Raw genomic sequence first — 10736 nt, forward strand, 5'->3', positions numbered from 1 at the left:
AATGCAAATTTTTTTTTTTCATTTTTCTATGCAATAAGATGAATGCAGATGAGTGAATAATGAAATGTATGAATCTATATTAAATGCTATGTATGTAGCTAAAACATCTCAAAACACAAGTACTCGATCAAAGAAATGATGATAAATAGACCACTTAGCATAAGAAATGATGATTCTTTCAACTCTCATTCAGAAGATAAAGAGATTATTACCATATCAAAATCACTCTAAATCCACAAAAATGCAGAATGATATGCAAAATGCATCCTAAACCTAGTCACTGGATTTAAAATACTTAAGATTCATCACTGAGCATAATGAACACAATAGGCAGGTTAGAGTTCCTTTCTTTTTCAATGTGAAATATTAATTATCTTGTCCACAATGACCCTTTTTTCGTTCATATCCTTGGACAGATTTCACAGGGACCCGAATTGCATCATAAAGAAATTTCCTCAAAACAGACAAAGAAATGATATGGAGCTCCTTGTAGCATACAAATAAGCGAGGTCGAGGTATGTGAGGCAATTTCACCTTGTTGTGAAGGCTCTTATCATAGACACCCAACTAATTTATATGTTTCCATATCATTGGAATCATTCCTACAAGCAGAAAACAAAGAAAATATTATGCCCCCAATCCTTACTCCTCTTAGTCACAATAGACTTCCTCGAGTTACTCAGAGGGATAATAATCGAAAACCAATATAAAAGACAACACACAAAGAAAATTTTCATTCATATCTCAAACTTGTTTAGTGATTGTTTTCCATTATGTTGTTTTGCTTGTTTACTCAGTGATAAAAACTCTTTGGTAGTTGAGACAGGTGACTGACTCAGAGTGGACAACCACGATTCACTAACGGAAAGATGACTTGGTTGACACTACTTAGGATATGTAGTGTGCTCTGTTGAGTAACCTAAGACTAGGACGCTGATCAATTTCAAGTCATGAGGGTTCCAATGAACCAGGATGTCACAAAAGTGACTAAAACATATGTACAAGCGAAAGCAAAAGATTCATGAAAGCGGGAAATGCCAACGTTGCGTTGATAGATGGAGCACTTGAGTACAAGAGGCGCTTGTTTGCCAAGTTTTCACCTGCTTGGTAGAGATTCATTTTTTTTATCAAGTTGCATGTTTACTAGGTTTTCACTAAGGCATTTTCTCTCTTTATATATTTTTTTTTCTTTTTCTTTCTTTTTCTCTTTTTTTTTGTATTTTATGATTTTTATGATTTTTTTCTCAGGACTTTTTCAGCTGTACAAGTTGGAGGCACAGAGAATGCTAAGCAAAGAATTTCTTCAAGTGGATGGTGTTAATCAGTTCATAGAGCTGTTCTCCTTCCAAGTTTGAGAGTTGATAGGCACCAGAGCTGAATACTGCAATAACAATGTAGGGACCTAGCTAGTTGGGTTCAACCTTCCCTTTATTGTCGTGAAACTGTTGATTTTTTGGATTTTATCTCAGAACTAGGTCACCAACCTGAAATTCTCTTTGTTGAACTATCTTGTTATATCCTCTGGACATTCTCTTTTGATAAACTCTAAGATGATCAAATACCACTCGCCGATGCTCATCCAGCAATTCGAGTTCTTGCAATCTAGATATTCTATGATCTTCATCAGTAACAAGACTTTGCAAAGAAACTCTTAGAGATGGTATTTCTACTTCAATAAGTAGTACTGCTTCAGACCCATACACCAAAGAGAAATGTGTATCCCCATTAGGTGTTCTGATACTTGTTCTGTAAGCCCATAGTGCAGGATTGAGCTACAGATGCAATCCTTCCCAGCTTTGTTCACTGTTTTGTGCAAGATAGTCAGTAGGTTTTTGTTCGACGCCTCAGCTTGTCCATTACCTTGAGGGTAATATACTGATGACTAGTGTTGCTTTATTTTGAACTTCTCACAAAGTTCATCTAGATCTTTATTCTTAAACTGTCCTCCATTATCAGTCACAATGGATGAAGGTATCCCATACCTGTAGATGATATAGTTCAGGATGAACAAGGTGACTTGTTTACCGGTTGCTTTAATGAGAAGAACCACTTCTACCCACTTGGTGAAATACTCAGTGGCAGTTATGATCAATTTATCTCCATTAGATGAAGCAGGATATATCTGACCAGTGAGAACAAAGGCCCATTGCTGAAAAGGCCAATGTGTAATAAATGGTATGAGGTCCCTTGCTAGGGCATGTATGAGATTTCCATGAAGCTAATATTTCTCACAAGTCTTAGCAAATTTTATGGCATCTTTTTCCATTTCTGGCCAGTAGTAGCCAACCTGTAGTAGTTTCCAAGTTAAAGTAAGGCCATTTGAATGACATCCACAAATACCTTCATGGACTTCCGATAATGCATATTTAGATTCTTCAGTTTCTAGACATCTAAGAAATGTACCATCCAAACCTCATCTAAATAAATCATTAGCTATAATAACATACTATGAAGTGTTTCGAGTTAGGTTTCTTTTCTCATTTTGGGTAAGATTTTCAGGGATAATTTGGTCGCATAGATAGGAGTAGATGTGGTTGTATTAGGATGATCATGTCCAATAATAGAATAGACTATTTGGATCTTAGGAGAATCATAAGCGGGGTAATATAAATCTTCCACTAGGAAATCAAAGTGAAAATTGGACTCCTGTAACTCAGGTATAGATGCCAAGGTAGCCATAGCATCTGCTACTATGTTTGTGGATCTAGGAATCTGTTGGAATGATACAAAAGAAAAATACTTCTTAAGATCATCAACCATCCTCTTGTAAGGCATCAATTTCTCATCTCGAGTCTGATATGTATCATTGATTTGATTAACCACCAGCTGAGAATCTCCATAGATATACAATTCTGCAACCTTCCATTCAATAGCTAGTTTTATCCCCTTCACCAAAGCTTCATATTCTACAATATTGTTTGTGCAAGGGAATAGAATCTTATAAGACTTTGGGATTGAATAATTATGAGGAGTAATGAATAATATGCCAGCACCTAAACCATTTTGAGTAAAGGACCCATCAAAGAACATTTTCCAAGGTTGTTGAGTAAGATGCATTATAGATTCATCTGGAAACTCTATGTGTAGTGGCTGAGAGTCTTCAAGCAAAGCTTCAACAAGTTGATTAGCAATTACCCATCTTTTTATGGCTTTGCATTCCACATATTCAATGTCAAAATCTATAAGGATCATGACCCATTTTGCCAATCTTCCTTTAAGTATTGCCTTATTGAGAAGATACTTGAGTGGATCAATTTTGGCCACTAGCTTGACTGAATGTGCTAGCATGTAGTGTCTCAATTTTTGTGATGCAAAGACTAACACCAAGCATGCTTTTTCTATTATAGTGTAGTTCATTTCATAAGACACCAATGTCCTACTAATGTAATAAATAGCTCATTCCTTTTTATTGTCATCCTGTTGTGCCAGAAGTGCCCCCAATGATGAATTAGTTGCTGATATATATAAAATTAGTGGTTTACCTTGAATCAAGGGCATCAATATCTGTGGATTTGACAGGTACTCTTTGATTTTCTTAAGATGTTGTTCACACTGCTCATCCTAGTTGTAAATTACTCATTTTCTCAATACCTTTGTGAAAGGTTGAGCTTTGTCTGCTGGTTGACAAATGAATCGTCTGATGGATTGGAGACGTCCCTGTAGACTTCTCATTGGACTAATATTATTTGGAGATGGAATTTCCATTATCGCTTGGACCTTCTCAAGATAAACCTTGATTCCCTTATTTGAAATGATGTAGCCAAGTAGTTTACTAGATGTCACTCTAAATGCACACTTCTTTGGATTTAACCGAAGTTTGAACTTTTCCATTTTGTGTAGTATAGGACCTAACTCTTGAATATGCGTTGATCTTTTCATAGTCTTCACTAAGGTGTCATCAACATAATCTTCCATATTCTTATGCATCATATCATGAAAAATGGTTGTAACTTCTCTCTGATAGGTCGCTCCTGCATTCTTTAGCCCAAATGGCATGATGTTCCAGCAAAAGGTTCCCCATGCACAGGTGAAAGCTATCTTTTCTTGATCTCCAGGAGCTATTTTGATTTGATTGTATTTGGAGAATCCATCCATTAGTGAGTACATTTTATACCCAGTAGTCATGTTGACTATCATATCAATGTTTGGCAATGGAAAGTCATCCTTCAGACAAGCTTTGTTAAGATCTCTAAAGTCAATGCAAACTCTGATAGACTCTTCCTTTGACACAGGTACTATGTTTGAAATCCATTCAACATAATCTATAGCTTTGATGAATCCAACTTTGAGCAATTTTTCTAGTTCAGCCTTGACTAATAGTGCTACATGTGGGTGCATCTTATGGAGTTTTTGCTTAACTGGTTTTACTCCTGGTGTAATTGAAAGATGGTGCATAATGAGATCAGGATCTAGGCCTAGCATATCAAAGTACGTCCATGCAAAGTTTATTTTCTTTTCTAAGAATAGCTAAGTGAACTCCTTCAATTCTTCTGCTGATAGTGATTTAGCTACATGAATGATGTGTGGTGTCGCTTGACTCCCAATGTTCACTGGTTGAGTTAGCTCGATCAATATGGAGGACCTTTCCTAGAAATGACTTGGTAGTATATCAAGTATCTCACCTTTAGGCGCCTCAGAGAGGTTTTCACCTTTAGGTACATTCTTTATTTTCTCTGTTTTAGGTTCTGATACCGCCACAATGTGGTTTTTTCCATCAGATCTTTCATTTTTATTTTTCTTGTTTTTACGACTAAGATACTTGATATCCACTTCAGTCATATTTTCACTCTGTTCACTGGTGGAAGAGTCTATAGGTTTGATTGCATTGATATAATAGGCTAATGTATAGTCATTGGCAAAAGTAGGTATATTCATGGGCTGGTTTTGTAAAGTACAGTCAATCAATTCGGGATGTACTAAGGATAAATTTTGGATAGGTTTAAGAGCATTCAGAGTATTGTTATCACAGTGGCAGATCGAAAAGTTGAGTTCCAGAAGAATACCTTGCATAAGTGTCTCGAGACCAGGAAGATTCAGATCATGATTATTAAAGTTCATGTTAATATTTAGTTGATCTAATCTGATAGACATACTTGTAACTTCATTCACTATGCTAGACTAGACGTCATATCATGGTTTAACAATAATAAAATCAGTAGGTAGATTTTCATTGTTTGTATCAGTTGATTCAGGATTTGAGGCAGAGTAGATATTGTCCTGAATAGGACTATCATTAGAGTCATCAGGTGAAGTTTCCAAGTCTTCTTCAAGTGATTTAATAAGTGTATGTATGGTATCAACACCAACATCTTTAATACTACAAGTTCCTTCATGTTGTGGTTCATTTGTCATTTGTATCTAACACACCTATTGACATGATCTTGATGTTTCTATGATTTGTTGTCATCTACTCCATTTAGCTTCTTCTGGGCTGATAACTGGTTCTTGTTCTATAGCTTCCAACTCTTCTTGTGTAGTGCTATACCTGATTTGTTCTATTCTAGGATAGGGGTACATAGATGAGAAGCTTTCTGGTATTCTTCCTTCTTTCAGTCCTTGTTCATAATTTGCTTGTCTCTTTTGTCTAATTTCCTATATTTCTTTCTCTAGTTTTATGCACATCAACTCTTGAGCATCATCTATGACACCACTAGACTCTTCTAAAGTTTCTGTAGTGGATGTTTCTGAGAGGTGGTCAGGACCCCATTCATACTCATTTGAATTAGTCTCTGAATCATCTACTTATTGCCTGCTAGTATATGTGACTAGAACTTATAGTGGTGCAAACAATTCTCTGATTCTTACTACTTCATCTCTTATATCCTCAGGGACCTCAACTTCCTGTATTATTGTAGCTGATACCATCGAAGCTTGAGCACTGACTGTTTCTTCTTTTTTGACTGTTGATTCCTCTTTCTCTTTTCTACACTCTTCTTTTGTTTGTTGAGTGTCTACTTCCTGTAATGTTAAAGGCGATATTCTTTTCTACCACTTAGACTTAGAACCATGTTTTTGGTCTGATGTCTTTTTCAGATTGTATCACAGTCCAGCCTTATCATTTATGGATTTGGTTTGTAGCTGAATTGGTTTAGTAATACCTTCCTTTTGTTTGCCCATAGGACCAGTACCTGAGTACCCCACGCGTTGAATCATTTTGTAGCCAGGACCATATTGGTTAGAGGAAATCTCATAATGTCGTACCTCTTCATTTTGACTATCTTCCTTAAAGAGCCAATTAAGAACAACATCCTCTTCTATTTCATCCGCCAAGGAGGTAGAAGACTGTACAAAGAGACCATCATATATGGTATTCAAAGCTTAAGTTTGTGTTCTCATAGCCTCTGATGGCTTGCCCAACTGTTTTGGTGATGGAGGGAGAGAAACTAATGAAAGTACTGGTTCTATCTTGTAGCCATCCATGTAGGTATTTGTAATCTTCAATCTCTTTTCTAAGTCTTTCATCAGTGTTTTTGGATCTGCATTTGGAGAGGCTTCCCTATTATGAGGCACAAAAGTATCTGCACCTTTTGTCAATGTATTATAGATGACATTTGTATCAACAGGAATATTGACTTCATCTCCATTATAAGGAAACTTTAAGCATTGATGGTATGTTGATGGTATTGCCTTTATTTCATGAATCCATAGCCTACCCAATAATATATTATATGACAAAGGAATATCAAGTACTTGGAAAAGGACATCTCTTTCTATAGGTCCCACTCTGATAGGTAATGACACTAGACCTTTAGAAGTCCTTTCTTCCTCATCATAGGCTTTTATTGTTATTTTCTTGCTAGGATCAATGATATTTTCAGAGAATCCTAGTTGTATAAGCAGACTGTAAGTATAGATATTCAACCCCTCACCTCCATCTATCAAAACACATTTGACTCTGTGTTTGTGAATCATGGCTTCAATATGCAATGGCTGGTTATGTGGATGATTTAGTGAGTTGTCATCTTCTTCAGAGAAGGTCAGATAGTGAGGTGAAGTTAGATGACCCACCATAGACTAAAACCAATCAATGTCTAAATCTTTTGGAACATTGGTGGTGAGCAATGCTTTGTCTAGGATCTCTTTGTGAGCAGATGAGAGTTTTAGCAATTCAAAGATTGAGATTTGAGCATTTGTCCTTTTTAATTGCTCTACAATGCTATATCCAGAAGATGATGATGAAGTTAACCTTTTAAATTTGTCCAAGGTCGATTCATTTTGTTTTCTTGACAAGGTTGGTGGGTTTGATGTTGCTTGAGCTAGGTCGGAAGAACTAGCTCCTTGGAGGGCGACTTTATTTTGAGAATGGGTGAGAGCTCTTGCATATTGTGATTCATTTGGTTTATCTTGGACTATAATCACATTGCAATATTTTGAGTGGGAAGGCTCAATCATGTTGATAATGTTGTCTTGACTGGTATAAGTATAATTTACCTTGGCACCTCCTTTGGTCTTTGAAGAATCACCTTGTTCATAAATAGGTAAAGGGTCCTTAAATGCTTTATGATCTGCATTAGTCAGATGATTCCCGACAAAAAATTTACAAGCGTCTATGAGATCTTAAATCTCATGTTTTAGCTTCATGTAATTGTTTATGTTATGACCTTTATTCTGATGGAATTCACAGTATTCATTTTCTCTCCACCATCTTGGTTTGACATCTAGATCATATGGTTTGGAGTTATCTGGTAGTGTTATCAAGTTGTTTTCCAATAGAGTTTTGAAAGAGGATTCATATGATTCTTCGAGAGGAGTAAAATCACGCTTAGGTTTGGAAAGCCAAGGCTTTTCTTTGAACAATTCCTTTGTTTTCTTTGGTGGATTTTTTGCTGTAGCCTCAGCAGCTTTAAGTGTTTGTGTACCACTAGCCAAGTTGAATATTGTGGGCTTTGAGTTAGCTTTGACAATGTTTACTACTCCATCATTAACAACATTCTTGTTGTTGTCTTTGCCAAATTTCCAATACTTGTTCTTCTCTTTAGAGCTAGATCTTGGTTGTGTTTCTTTCCAAGGTGTGATATCCCCCTTGTTTATGAGCACGTCTTCCATTCAAATGGTATTATCTACCATTTTATTAAATGATGGGTGTACTTGCATTTGTACACTATATTTCATTTTGGGTACCAAGTTACTGACAAATATATCCATTTTCTCAGAGTCTGGGATAGGTCGAGAATACCTAGAAAACATCTTTCTCCAGCGTTGGAGGAAAGTAAGAAGAAGCTCCCTTGTTTTTTGTTTAGTAATGCAAAGCTCGATCATAGTCACAGGATGTCGAATGTTGTATGAGTACTGTTGTAAAAATAGTTGGATTAGTTCTTCAAACATTTTTATTCCCTTGGGTAGACTTGAGAACCATTCCATTGCTTGACCCCCTAAACTCCTTAGGAAAAGGTGCATGAGGTATGTTTGATCATGCATGAACTCCATACAGGAGGCACAAAACTCTTTGACATGATCTTGGGGATCTGAGGTACCATCATATTTGTCAAATTTTGGGATCTCCACTCATGAAGGAAATGGAGGCATGTATAGATTCTTGTCAAATGGAAAGGGACATTGTTTCTAGAGAATATTGTTTTGGGGACTTGTCCTTATTCTTCGGTTCTGTGACCTCCATTCATAAGGCTAGTAATTGTTTGTGTACCATGGGTATAGGTGATTCTTTCTTTTTAGTAACGAGCTTCTGAACATCATATCCAGTAGGAAGTTTGGCACCTTGTTTTGCTAGTTCTAAGAAATAGTCTTCCTTCTCTCAGGTCATGATAGCTTTCATCATTTTTCTAAAGTCTTTATCCTTTTGATAGTCACAAATTTCTTTTTCTAGAGGTTCAGTGTCTTCATCAGCCTCACTTGATGATGAGGAATCATTATCATTTTTGGGAATGTTATTATAGTCCTTGTTTCCATCATTGTGTTTCATCTCATATATAGTGGGAGATTTAGGCTCATAAAAAATTGGTCTACCTAATGACGACGGTATGCCAGTGAGTGGATCCCCTTCATAAAATGGATTGTCGATGTATGAAAAGGGTATTCCTTTGCCTTTGGCTTCTTTCTTACGAGAACTCCTAGTTTGTGTAGGCATTTTTATGGATTAGTGTGACCTAAAGTTGTTTGTGATGCAGAGGTCAAGATCAATTTTAGAGCTAGTTGTTCTGTTAAAGTATTATTTGAGAGAAACAACTGAGATTGAGTCTAGTTTCAAGAATGATCTATCCTATATAAGATGTTTATCTAAGTTCATTCTAAGAGTAGTGTAAGATTCAGTCTAGTTTCAGGAATGATCTATCCTGTATAAGACATTATCTAAGTGACTAAAATTTGATAGGTAGTTGATTGAACTAGCTGAAAGATGATCGAACAAATCGTGCAACACAAATGGCAGAGGTACACTGTCTTGATCTATTTATGCTCAGGAAAATTGATAGCCAGTATTGTGTTCGTTGTAAGCTATTTTTAGGAAAATTTGACAGTTTTGTTCTAACAAAACCAGAGACTCGTATGACAAGATTTTTTGAACTAGATGACAATTTAGCAGCTACAGGATGACAAAAGTTATGTTTCATACAAGTTGTTGCCTCGTACCATATGATAGATGGGTATGTGCAGGACAACAAAATACTCAGAGCAGTTTTGTTTTGTATGACACAGGATACAAAGCCAGACGACAGATAAAAATGACTTGTATGACATAGGATCAAGTATAGGGTGACAAATCAGAAGACTTGTATGACACAGGATCAGGTGCAACATGATAAATTATCAGACTCGTATGACTATTCTTAGGACAAGGCCTAGAAATTCTGATTTTTTTCAATTGCTGAGTATGATAACTGAGTATGACCAATTCTGAGATGGACTAATTTTTGACCAGGATAGACTAGTTTTGAATAGAATTTTGACTTAGGATGGACTAGTTTCTGACACAGATACAGTTTTGACTTAGGATGGACTAGTTTCTAACACGGATAGAGTTTCGACTTAAGATGGACTAGTTTTTGACACGGACAGAGTTTCAACTTAGGATGGACTAGTTTTTGACATGGACAAAGTTTCAACTTAGGATGGACTAGTTTCTGACATGAAAAGAGTTTCTAATCACTAAGTTGGTTTCTTGTCTTCTCCAATTTTGGTATTTCAATTTTTGTTTCAAGGAAGAAAACATAGAAAATAAGTAGTATGTATAGTGACTCCAATCACAACATGCAAACCCTAAGGAATTTGGTGAGGAAAGAAAACCTTTGCTTCTAGACTCAGGTACACACCCAATACCTAATCAGAATACAACCGCTTAGTCTCACGCAATGGATTCTCAACGCCTTATTATCTAACTCCAAACGCTAATGGGGGCATGAAATGACAAGTATCTTGGGAGAGTTACTATCTTTCTTGCACAAAGATTATCCCCCTTTCGGAGATGAACTAGGTATCTTCTAATTTTAATTAGAACTAGTCAGGGATCCGTTTGGCGCGTTGAGGTATAAACTCAATTAAGAGGTCTCCCAGCCTTGAAAACCAAGGTTTAATATACCTGAAGGTACGAAGGAGAGCTATTCCCGAGCATTGCCATTGACTTGATTTTCATCAAATCATGTTTATTTTATAGTGGGTTGGAGTACTTGGCATTTAGCCATTCCCACTTAGGTCATTCCCCTCACACCGGCCATAACATCTTTAAGAGTTTTTCAACCCCTCGGGAGGGTAGGCCTGCTAAAGATGTACAAATCTCAAACAAA

This window comes from Cryptomeria japonica, chromosome 4 (genome assembly GCF_030272615.1).
Source record: "Cryptomeria japonica chromosome 4, Sugi_1.0, whole genome shotgun sequence".
Classification (NCBI taxonomy): domain Eukaryota; kingdom Viridiplantae; phylum Streptophyta; class Pinopsida; order Cupressales; family Cupressaceae; genus Cryptomeria; species Cryptomeria japonica.